The following is an 11,129-nucleotide window of genomic DNA, read 5'->3' as shown; positions in this document are numbered from 1 at the left end:
AACACACAACCATGCGATGATATCATGAGCCATTGATTGTACATCATGTATAGAATGTGTGTGTGTGAGGATTTTGCAATTAAAAAAAAAAAAAAGAACCCACAGCATTCCCCATCTCAGGTAACACCAACTCCACCCCTTCCAGGTGCTGAGACCAAAGCCCTTGATTCCTCTCTCTTTCACACCACACATCCTGTATCAGCAAATGCTGTGGGCTCCACCCAAAACCCGACTGCTTCCCACCACCTCCTGTGCCACCATGATAGGCCAAGCACCAACACCTTTTGTCCCTCGGTGTGTTGACCCCTGCCTTCCTAGTCTACTGTCAGCACAGTGGCCATGTGACTCTTCAAACATAAGTCAGGTTGCGTCACTCCTCTAATGAAAACTCTGTGTTAACTGCCCACTGGGCTCAGAGGCAGAGCCCAAGTCTTTTCACTGGCCTAAAAGGGGACACATGCTAATGCTCCACTCACAGTCCTAAGACCTTTCATACCCTCACTCCCATTTCCCTTACGCCCTCTGTACCAGCCACACTGGTCTTTGGCTTCCCTTGGGCCCACCAGAGAGGCACTTCTGCTTTAGGGCCCCTGCTCTCCCTGCTGCCTCTGCCTGGGGTACTCTTCCAGGCTCCCTCCATCACCTCTCCCTTGCTTGCCCAAACCTCATTTCCCAAGGAAGCAAATACCTAACTCTACAGCCTGGCTCCCTACTCCCCTCATTCTGTTCTCTGCATTTTTCCATAGCATTTGTCATGTATCTTCTAATACACCATTTTATACAGTGTTTATTGCCTCCCATCCCTCTGGGACAGAAGTTCTAGTAAGCCAGGCATCTTTGACAGTATTGCTCACTCGCATTTCCCAAGATGCCTGGCATACATTGATTTACACCAAATATGGAATGTTCATGTGTTAAGAACGTTCGTGTTGGTATGTTGTTTTGTTTTGTCAATAAAAAATATTTAAAAAAAAAAAAGATGCCCGGCACACAGCAGGGCTTAAAAAGTATCTCTCGAAAAGATCTATGAATGAATTTCAAAATATGGGATTTGAAGCATTCTGAACCCATTTGTTAAAATTATAATCCCTTAGCAAACTTTCAATTTGTTTGTTAGAGTTGAATAGCATCAGGAAACAGGGTACTTTACTAAAGTTAAAAAGTTGTTTGAAATTTTGGAAGATGGGACTGGAAAACCAGTTTCAAGATTTAGCAGATATAGCCACAGATTTTCTCATTTGACATGGAGCTATGTACAATTATTTGAAGATCTCTTTTTCAGCTTTGACCTCCATTAAAACCAAGCACTAAAATTTAAAAGAAAAGAAAAGGCCAATGGAAACAAACAAAATATCCCACAATGAAGCCACTTCATGGAATGCTAGATAACCATAAAACAGTGAGGAAGCTCTTTATGTACTGATGTAAAACAAGCTCCAACATAAATCATTAAGTTTCAGAAGCATAATGCAAAGATATTACAAGAAAGAAGGCTGGGCTCAGGGCGTTAGCTTCCCCAAAGTGAGTGTTCTCAGAGGGAGGACACAGAAATTCTAGGCCTCTGGAAAGCTAGATTTGGAATTGACACAGCATCGCTTCCACCATGTTCTATTGGTTAAGCAACCATGAGGATGCCTGACCCAAGGGGAGAGGAAATGCAGTCCACATCTCAATGTGTGAGAGGGACAAAGAATTTGAAGGCATCTCAGTCTAATCCTTGTTCTGATGGACCTCAGCTTTACTGAGAGTGACGCTGAGCTTGGCAAACTCTGTAGAACCTTCCAGATGGCCTAGTGAACCAACTTGTGGAACTGGCCATGGTGCTGGCAGGAAAGCCGTGGTGATATACTACACTTTTCCTATGGCACACTCAGCTTGGCTATTATTGCTCCTCCAGCCTGGTGCTGGGTAATAGGGTGGACTGTCTGGGAGTGAGCCCGGGATGGTCTGTCAGGGCAGGCGCAGCAGGGATTGGGATGGCTGGGATGCTTGGGTCACAGATTTGCTGATGCATGCGTCATCTGTGATTGGACAGAGAAGAGCCCGTCTTGTTTTTGGACTGTCGGTTTCAATGATGTAGGGTCAAACATGGTGAGATGGTGCCAGGTTTAGCGTGAATGTGAATAAGATTTCTTTTTTAAGTTTTTATTATGAAAAGATTTCAAGCATCAAAAAGGAAAAAGAATAGCACGATAACCCCTGACATGTACATAACTATCATCCTGCTTTTATGATTATCAATAACTGGTCAATCTTGTTTGATCTGTATTTCACCCATTCTCCAGCTTACCCACTGTTTTAATGTGAACATTCATATATCATTTAATCTGTAAATACTTCAGTATTTACATAAATACTTCAATGCGACTAAGAGACTCTTTAAAATAGTCCCAATGACATTATTACACATTAAAAATTAATTAAAAGTAACTTTAACATCATCAAATATCAAGTCAGTATTCAAATTTCCCCAAAATATTATTTTAAAAATGTATTTCTCCATCGATAAGCTCAAATAAGGATCAGTTGTCTCACACATTGCATTTGGTTGGTGTGTTTCTTAAATCTTTCTAATCCATAGTCTCTGTCTATGTCTCTGTCTCTCTGTGTCTCTGTCTCTCTCTCACACAGTTTATTTGTTGAAGGAAGCAGGTCATTTCTCTGTAGAATTTCCAACATTCTGGGTTTTTGTGATTTGCATCTTTATAGTGTTTTTAAACTTGTCCTTCTGTCTCTATATTTCCTGTGAACTGATTGTTGGATCTAGGGGCTTGATCAGATTCAGTTTGATATTTTGGCAAGAACATTTCATGGGTGGCTCTGAACTTCTATTGCATCGCATTAGAATGCACATGATGTCTGATTGTCTTTTTGTGATGTAAAGGCTGATTACTGGGTTCAGGTTTTGTGAGTCTGAACCATCCATTAGAAAGTTACATGGCAGCCTCTCATTTAATGGTTTTAGCAGCCACTGATGGTCATTGCCTGGATCTATTTTTTCATTAGAGGTTATAAATTGGTGTTATTCTATCATTCCTTCTGAATCTACTAGCTGGAATTCTGTAATGAACTTTTTTTTTTAAGGACACGATGAATTGCTTTTATTTCAGTATGCATCCACATTTTAGCGTTTAGTGGACCTGAACAGAGAAGTGGGGAAACGCAGCAACTTGTCAGAAAATCAAGCCCGCCAATTTCAGGGAGCTGCGGTGCCCACCGAGTTTGTTCTTAGTCCCTCCTGGGGATGGTGAGAAGCGGCAGCACCAAAACCAAAGTAGGCATCGAATTCAAGGTTCTTTTTATTCCAGTTGTCAGATTCCAAACTAGACTCAAATGGATTGCGAGGAAAACGAAATGAGAGCCCTGATTGAAACTCTTCATTTTTTTCTAAGCAAAAGCAATGACAAGAAAAGAAAATTCATTCAGAGGGATTGTGTGTGCCGGCCAGTGTCTCCATGTGACCTTTCTCCAAATTCAGCCATCAAGGACGCCAAGGACTGGCAGTCCCAGTAACCCGGGCCACTGTTCCTTTTCACCATATCAAAACCCGAGCTTAAAAAATGCATCCGCTGGGCGGTGCAAGGGCACGTGCCGGAGACCAGGGTTTGCTTCCCGGACCCTGCACTCCCCTCTCCCCTGAAAAACCAAACACTTCAGTTGACGATAACAGCAGAGGGTGGCAAGGTCGAGAACCATTTTTCATTTCCCAGGGTTTTTGTGGTTCCAAAACTAAATGAGGCTCTGGAATCTGTCCTGTAACTACTTGTTGAAGAGTACTTTGAAAACTGTTGCTTTTTTCTTTCTTTGCTTTGTACATATGTTATATTTTAGTATAAAAAAGGTTTAAAAAAAAAAAAGCTGACATGAAGGAGGTCAGAGACTCTTTCCAACCTTATCTGATGGCTTCTGACCAAAGTAAGGACGTGTCATGGAAAGTGTTGGATGGTGGTGGTGCAGAAAGGGACTTCAGAAGGAGGAAGGAAAAAGCAATTACCCTTTGGTAAAGGAGGCAGGGGAATTATGGGGAAAGCCCTAAAAGAATTCCTCACCAAAGGCCAATTTCAGAAGGGAGTAGAGGGGATTAAATCTGTTCTTTGGGGAAGGGTTGAGTTAGATGTGCCCCAGTGCTCCATTGCCCCAGTACTTCATTGGTTATGATGGAAACCAATTTTAGTATACTTTCTTGATTCCAGAGATTCAGCTGCATGGACAGTAGTTAAACTTGACAGTATGATTTGTTATAGCTCAACTTATATATTTCAAATGGACAAGAAACTAGTATCATTTTCAATATCTTAAGATGAAATGCCTTTGAATGGGAACTTTCTTTCCAGTACTTTGAGTTCTACAAGACTTGTCTAGAAAATGCACTATTGTGGGAAATGAAGACTGCTTAAATCAAATGAGGGTAGGAGAAGGGCCTGTGATTTTTCTTTTTGACTAATTGCTGTAACACTGTCCTTCAGGCAGCTGAGGGAGTTTCGTATTTTCTTAAGACACCATTAGGTGCCAAAGCTCTTGGAGGACAACTTTGATGCTATATGAATTCTGCCATTTTGCTAGCACTAAAATGGCTCTTGGGTCCACCACTCCATTAGAATTATTAACTCCATTCATGTTAATTTTGTTACAAATTTTACAAATCTGGGTGCTTAGGTCCACATTCTTTTTTTTATTTTGCATGGGCAGGCACCGGGAATCGAACCTGGGTCTCTGGCATGGCAGGTGAGAACTCTGTCACTGCGCCACCATTGCCCACCCCTCCACATTCTATTTTAAGGCTGTATATTCATTTTTCATAAATTGTTCTTGAAGTCTCAATTCTCACCCCGTCCATCTCGTAAGGGTCACATCCTCATCATCTTCTAGACCCCAGCCAACTGTGCCATCTTCTATTCCTTTCTGGACTTCTTTGAGTTCTTCCAACAGTTAAAAGCTGCGGGAGACTTTTACTCCCAAGCCCGTGGTGGCTGCCATCTTGCATCGCTGTCCCACATGAGGAACTTGTGCTCATTTGAGTATCCTGAGGCAAGTTCTTCAGGAAAAGTGAGATAAATACTTAATTCTTTTCCTTTATTCCCCAGTTTTCAGAACAATGAGATGGTTCCTTAACATCTTCCAAATATGTCCAGTTAGGGGATTTTGTGTGTGTTATTATGAACTTGTGGATTTTAGCATAATTGATGCATTATAATCCCCTAAATTAGTGCTCCTTTTGGTATTCAAATTGTTCCATCTTTGGCCAGTGGAAGCACCTTCAAGTTGATTCCTGTTTTATGTTTTGTTTTTCAATGAAATTTTTTTTTAATTATTATCTTTTGTCAAAAAATGTTTATTAAGAACTTTTTCTTACATAAGAAAATGAAATATATTAAAGGAAATGTACAATGCAAAAAATTAAAGAAGGAAAAATAATGCCTCCTTTAGTCTTATTTCACTAACCGATTAATTTACAGTCCACCTAAGGCTACTTAGGGTAAACTTTTTTTTTCCACTTTTTTAAATTGTGGAACATAACATATATACAAAAAAGCAATACATTTCCAAGTACATTCTTTTGGGGGGGGGCGGTGCATTGTCCAGGTCTCCTACATGAAAGGTGAGCATCCTACCACTGAGCCACCTGCGCACCCGTTCCCAAGCACATGTTAACAAGTAGTTATAGAACAGATTTTAAAGTTTGGTATGGATTACAGCTCCACGATTTTTCGTTTTTTCTTCTAGCTACTCCAAGACACTGGAGACTAACAGAAATATCAATGTATTGATTCAGCATCAATCAAACCTCAAAGCACATAGCCACATTTAGTTGGAGAACAGATTTCAGAGTTTGGTATGGGTTAGAATTCCACAAGTTTAGGTTTTTACTTCTAGCTGCTCTAGGAAACTGGAGACTAAAAGAAATATCAATATGATGATTCTGCACTCATACTCATTTGTTAAACCCTACCCTCTCCGTATAACCCCACCATCACCTTTCATCTTTCTCCCTCTCTTAACTTTTTCACATTGGAAGGGGCTGTCAATAATATGGGGTAGGGAGATGGAACTAGTTGATGTTCTGCAGAGGCTGGGCTAGGTTTCAGGACTTATCTTTATCCAGGGACCCATCTGGAGATTGTAGGTTTCTGAAACGTTTTCCTAGTGCATGGAACCTTTGTAGAACCTTATATATTGCCCTAGGCGTTCCCTGGGATTGGCAGGAATGGTTTTGGTTGAGGTTTGGCACGTTATGATAGGTAGCAAAGTCTAACTGAAGCTTGTGTAAGAGCAACCTCCAGAGTAGCCTCTCTGCCACTGATACCATATTTGTTGCACTTCTTTCCCCCCTTTTGGTCAGGATGCATTGTTGACCCCACAGTGCCAGGGTCAGGCTCATCCCTGGGGGTCATCTCCCAAGCCGCCAAGGATAATTTCATCCCTGGATGTCGTGTCCCATGTAGGGAGGAGGGCAATGATTTCATTTGCAGAGTTGGGCTTAGAGAGAGGCCATATCTGAGCAACAAAAGAGGTCCTCCAGAGGTAACTGTCAGGCATACCTAGGTAGACTAAGCTTCTCTGCTACCTACATAAACTTCACAAGAGCAGGCCTCAAGATCAAGGGCCTGGACTATTGACTTGGGTGTCCCTAATATTTGACACGGTATCAGGGGTTTCCCTGGTGGTAAAGTTTAATAATTCCAATTTTTTTTCCCATCCCTCAAGGGACTTTGCTAATACTTTTAAAATATCTGCTTAATATACTCTGGGATACATCCAGGCATTACATTAAGTCATACAGGATTAAAGGCCTTCATTCTTATTCTGGGTTCCCTGTGTTTGGATGTTTAAATGATATATCCAGATAGGTTGAGTTAGATTATGTGCTACAGAAAATTTAGGTTATGGACAAAATAAACCTTTCTTCATTTAGTCTCAAAGAATAGGTGAAGTTCTAAAATACAGACAATGCCTTCCTTACCCCCGTGTTTTGAATTATACTTAGGGTAAATTTTAAGGCACTATGATTTTGTTCTTTACAAAGACCCATGACTTTCTGTTCTATGACTATATGATTGAGGACAAACCCTAGTACAAATACAGCACAAAATCTAGGTTCCCCATTCTGGTTGGCAGCAAAGTACCAACTATAATTTATAAACTACAAATTGTAAAGTATAATTTGTAAGTTTCAGATAAGTATAAGTTAATTTTATCTAGGCTTTCATCACTCATCCAGTCTGCCTTGTAAGCACGTTCTCCTAGGTTTGCATTGTCAAAAATGAAGTCTTAAAGTATTTATATCATTTAATCAGAGCAATATTTTATGAGATTATGCAGGTATTCGTAAAGTGACACTTTTCAAAAAGGAATCATATACCAAATACGAAAACATCTTTCTTCGTTTCTTTAAACAGCACACTAAAGTAAAAACATATATAGAAAGGAAAGAAGTTTAATAGATGAGAACATGGAATAACCCCAGAGCTTTCACAGTAGACCAGTTCATTTCTTCCAAGCAGATGAATTCACAGTATTTCTTTAACTTTCAGATTCTAGATGTTCAAATTTACATAGTGCCCTGTAAAAACCATCATATAGAAATTCACTAACCCTTGCAGCAATTGGTCTCTTCTCCTAAAGAAATCCGTCACTGCCATAGCTTTACTCAATTCGTGATGTGCCACCGTGCTACTTCTAACTTGATGAATAGTCATGAAGTGTTCTATAAATTCATGAAATCCCATTTTTCCCATGTGACCCTTATCCAACATGGCAATCATAATCCTGCAGGTTTCCAAACTGAGTGGAAAACAAGTTCCACTAATTCCAGACTGTATCAAACGTCTCTGAAGTTCCTCAGCATCCTCTTCACCATCCTGTCCAGCAGCAGCCATGAAATAAGTTCACGTGGAGTCACCAGCAGAGGAATCACCGTCTGCAGATGCTCAGTGTCTGGAGGGGCCACCCAGGAGCATGTCTGGACCTGTCCCTGGCACTGCCCATCACATTTGCGTCTGCATTCCTGGCATCTGGCCACCAAACTTTCCATATCCTCCTTCATATTTTGGGCAGGTCATGATGAGTGAGAAGGCATCACCTTCTGAGTCAGTGTCCACCCTTCTGAATCGGTCTAAATTTTTTATTTTGAGATAATCATAGATTCACATGCAGTTACAAGAAATAACACAGAGAAATTCCATGAACCTACCCTTCACCCAGTTTCCCCCAATGGCGCATCTCTCGTAACCACAGCACAATGTCACAACCAGGAAACTGACGTTGATACAATTCACTAAACTTATTCATACGTCACCAGTTTTACATGGGCTCATTTGTGTGCTTGTGTATTTTGTTCTGTGCAATTTTATCACATTGTAGGTTTGTGTCACCACTACCACAGTAAGATACAGAACCGGCCATCCTTTTATAGCCACACACACCTCCTCCTCCTTAACCCTTGGCAACCACTAATCTGTTCTCCAATTCTATAATTTTGTCATTTCAAGAACTATGTATAGAAAGAAAGAGAAAAAGAAGATAGAAACAGAGAGAGGGAAGTTAAGGAGAGGGAGTGGGATGGAGTGAACTGGAGAAGTCAGAGAAAAACAGCCAGACAGAAAACTCCAGAGAGAAGACAATTCATATTCACACAGCCTTCAATCCATGAGCACAAGAATTTTTTTTAAAAGTTGTATAAATGGAATCATTCCATATATAACCTTTAGAGATTGGCCTTTTTCGCGTAGCATAATTCCCTTGAGGCCCACCCACATGTTGTTAGATGTATCAATAGTTCATTTCTTTTTATTGCTGAGTAGTAATCCATAGTACGGCTATACCACAGTTTATTTAACCATTTTCCCAGTGAAGGTCATTTGTGTTGTTCCCATTTTTTTTGCTACTATGAATAAAGTTGCTATGAGCATTCTCTTTTTTTTTTTTTTTGCAGTGACCGGCAATCGAACCCGAGTCTCTGGCATGGCAGGCGAGAACTCCGCCACTGAGCCACCGTGGCCCGCCTGCTATGAGCATTCTTGAACATGTTTTAACAATGGGAATTTATTAACTTACAACTTACAATTCTGAGGCTGTGAAAATGTCCAAACCAAGGGATTAGCAGGCAATGTTTTCCCCCCAAAGACCGGCTCCTGTGATCCCGATCTCCTCTGTCACACGTGATAGGCAAATGACAATATCTGCTGGTCCCTCCCTCCTCTCCTGGGTTTCACTGCTGCCGGCTTCTGGCTTTAGTAGCTCCCTCTTTGGTTTCGGCTTCTCAGGCTTTTCTCTCTGAGTGTCTCTGGGATTTTTTTCTGTGTGTTCTCTGTCTTTTATCCTCTTACAAAGGATGCCAGTAAGAGGATTAAGGCCTATCCTGAATGAGATGAGTCACATCTCAAGTTAAGATCCTATGTACAGCCATTGATTGCACACCACCCATGGAATGTTTGCACATTAAGAATGCTCATGCTTTTTTGTTGTTTTAGTTTGATAATAAAAAATAAATTAAAAAAAAAAAACTCCTATCCAAATCAAGGCAGATAGGAGTTGGTTTCTTGAATCAACTTTCCGTGCTGTCCCTCTGCTAATAAACCTTCCCTCCCCACCCCATCCCCCCAAAAAAGCTCCTACTCACAAAAGAGCCTACTTACAATGGGTTTGAACCCACAGTCTTAAGAACATGTTTTTTTTGGCTACACAGTTCAAACCATCACAGACGCCCAAGAGCGCAATGGCTGGGTTGTAAGGTAAGTGCATGTTTGGTTTTATAAGAAACTGCCGAAATGCACCATTTTACATTCCCACAAGTAGAATATGAATAATTCAATTTCTCTGCATTCTTGCCAACATTTCACATTACCGCTACTCTTTATTTATATTTTTGCCATTCTGGTAGGTGTCAAGTGATATCACATGGTAGTTTTAATTTGCATTTCCCTAATAGCTAATAATGTTGAACTTCTTTTCATATACTATTTGCCAACTGCGTATTTTCTTTGGTGAAATGGCTATTCATGGTTGCTTTTGCCCATTTTCTCAATTGGGTTGTTTGAAGCTTTTTTTTTTTTTTACTATTGAGCTTTGAAAGGTTTTCCATGTATTCTAGCTACATATTTCCTTTGTCAGATATGTCATGCGTCCTTTTGTCCTGGCTCCAGTAGCCCTCAGCAGTTTCCTTGCTTTCTGGTATGACAAGTGCTCCAGGTTCATCTTAGTGAATAGATTTTAAGTTTTTAGAAAGATATATAAATGATATGGAACTACAATTATCCCTTCCACATTGCAACTTTCCCCATAATGGTTTCAGTATATCACTGGTCAGCTTAAGAAATCAATTGGGAATTTGGGGGGAGTTTTGCAGAAGCCACAGATGGCATGCAAAGGCCAGCAGATGACAGAAAAGTTTACAAAGTCAGAAATGCATAAAATATAAGTACAGTATTATATCATAGCAACATATTTTATCTTTCTATACCAAAACATACAATTTCTTTTTAAATGTTCATATTTATTTCATACTCTTAATATATTTTTTCATACAATGTTTTTACTTAACATTGACTTAACATATAGCTTATGACCAAATACTTAACCTAAATTTTACAGTAAGGTACTGTGCATTGAAAGGATGTATGTCCCCTAGAAAAGCCATGTTTTAATCAAAATTCCATTTTGTAATGGCAGAATAATCCCTATTCAATACTGTATGTTTAAATCTGTAATTAGATCATCTCCCTGGAGATGTATTTCAATCAAGAGTGGTTATTAAGCTGGATTATGGGAGATGTGTCTCCATCCATTTGGGTGGGTTTTGATTATTTTCTGGAGTCTTATAAAAGAGGAAACATTCTGGAGAGTGAGAGATTCAGAGAGAGCAGAATGACATAGCCATGAGAAGCAGAATCTACCAGCCAGCGACCTTTGGAGATGAAGAAGGAAAATGTCTCCCAGGGAGCTTCATGAAACAGGAAGCCAGGAGAAGAAGCTAACAGATGACACCGTGTCCACCATGTGCCCTTCCAGATGAGAGAGGAACTCTGACTGTGCGTTCGCCATGTGCCTTCTCACTGGAGAGGGACCCTGAACTTCATCGGCCTTCTTGAACCAAGGTATCTTTCCCTGGATGCCTTATATTGGACATTTCT

At 40.3% G+C, this 11,129-nt stretch overlaps 2 pseudogenes; both read right to left on the bottom strand.

The window, feature by feature from the left end:
- Positions 1 to 4,440: 4,440 nt before the first annotated feature.
- LOC143678720 (ubiquitin-conjugating enzyme E2 variant 1-like) lies at positions 4,441 to 5,108 on the bottom strand (annotated as a pseudogene).
- A 2,441-nt stretch (positions 5,109 to 7,549) lies between these two features.
- On the bottom strand, positions 7,550 to 8,427 carry LOC143678719 (grancalcin pseudogene; annotated as a pseudogene).
- Between the last annotated feature and the right edge of the window lie 2,702 nt (positions 8,428 to 11,129).

This window comes from Tamandua tetradactyla, chromosome 4 (assembly GCF_023851605.1).
Source record: "Tamandua tetradactyla isolate mTamTet1 chromosome 4, mTamTet1.pri, whole genome shotgun sequence".
NCBI lineage: Eukaryota > Metazoa > Chordata > Mammalia > Pilosa > Myrmecophagidae > Tamandua > Tamandua tetradactyla.
Note: the sequence above shows the minus strand (reverse complement) of the source record. Positions and strands in the feature narration are given on the sequence as shown.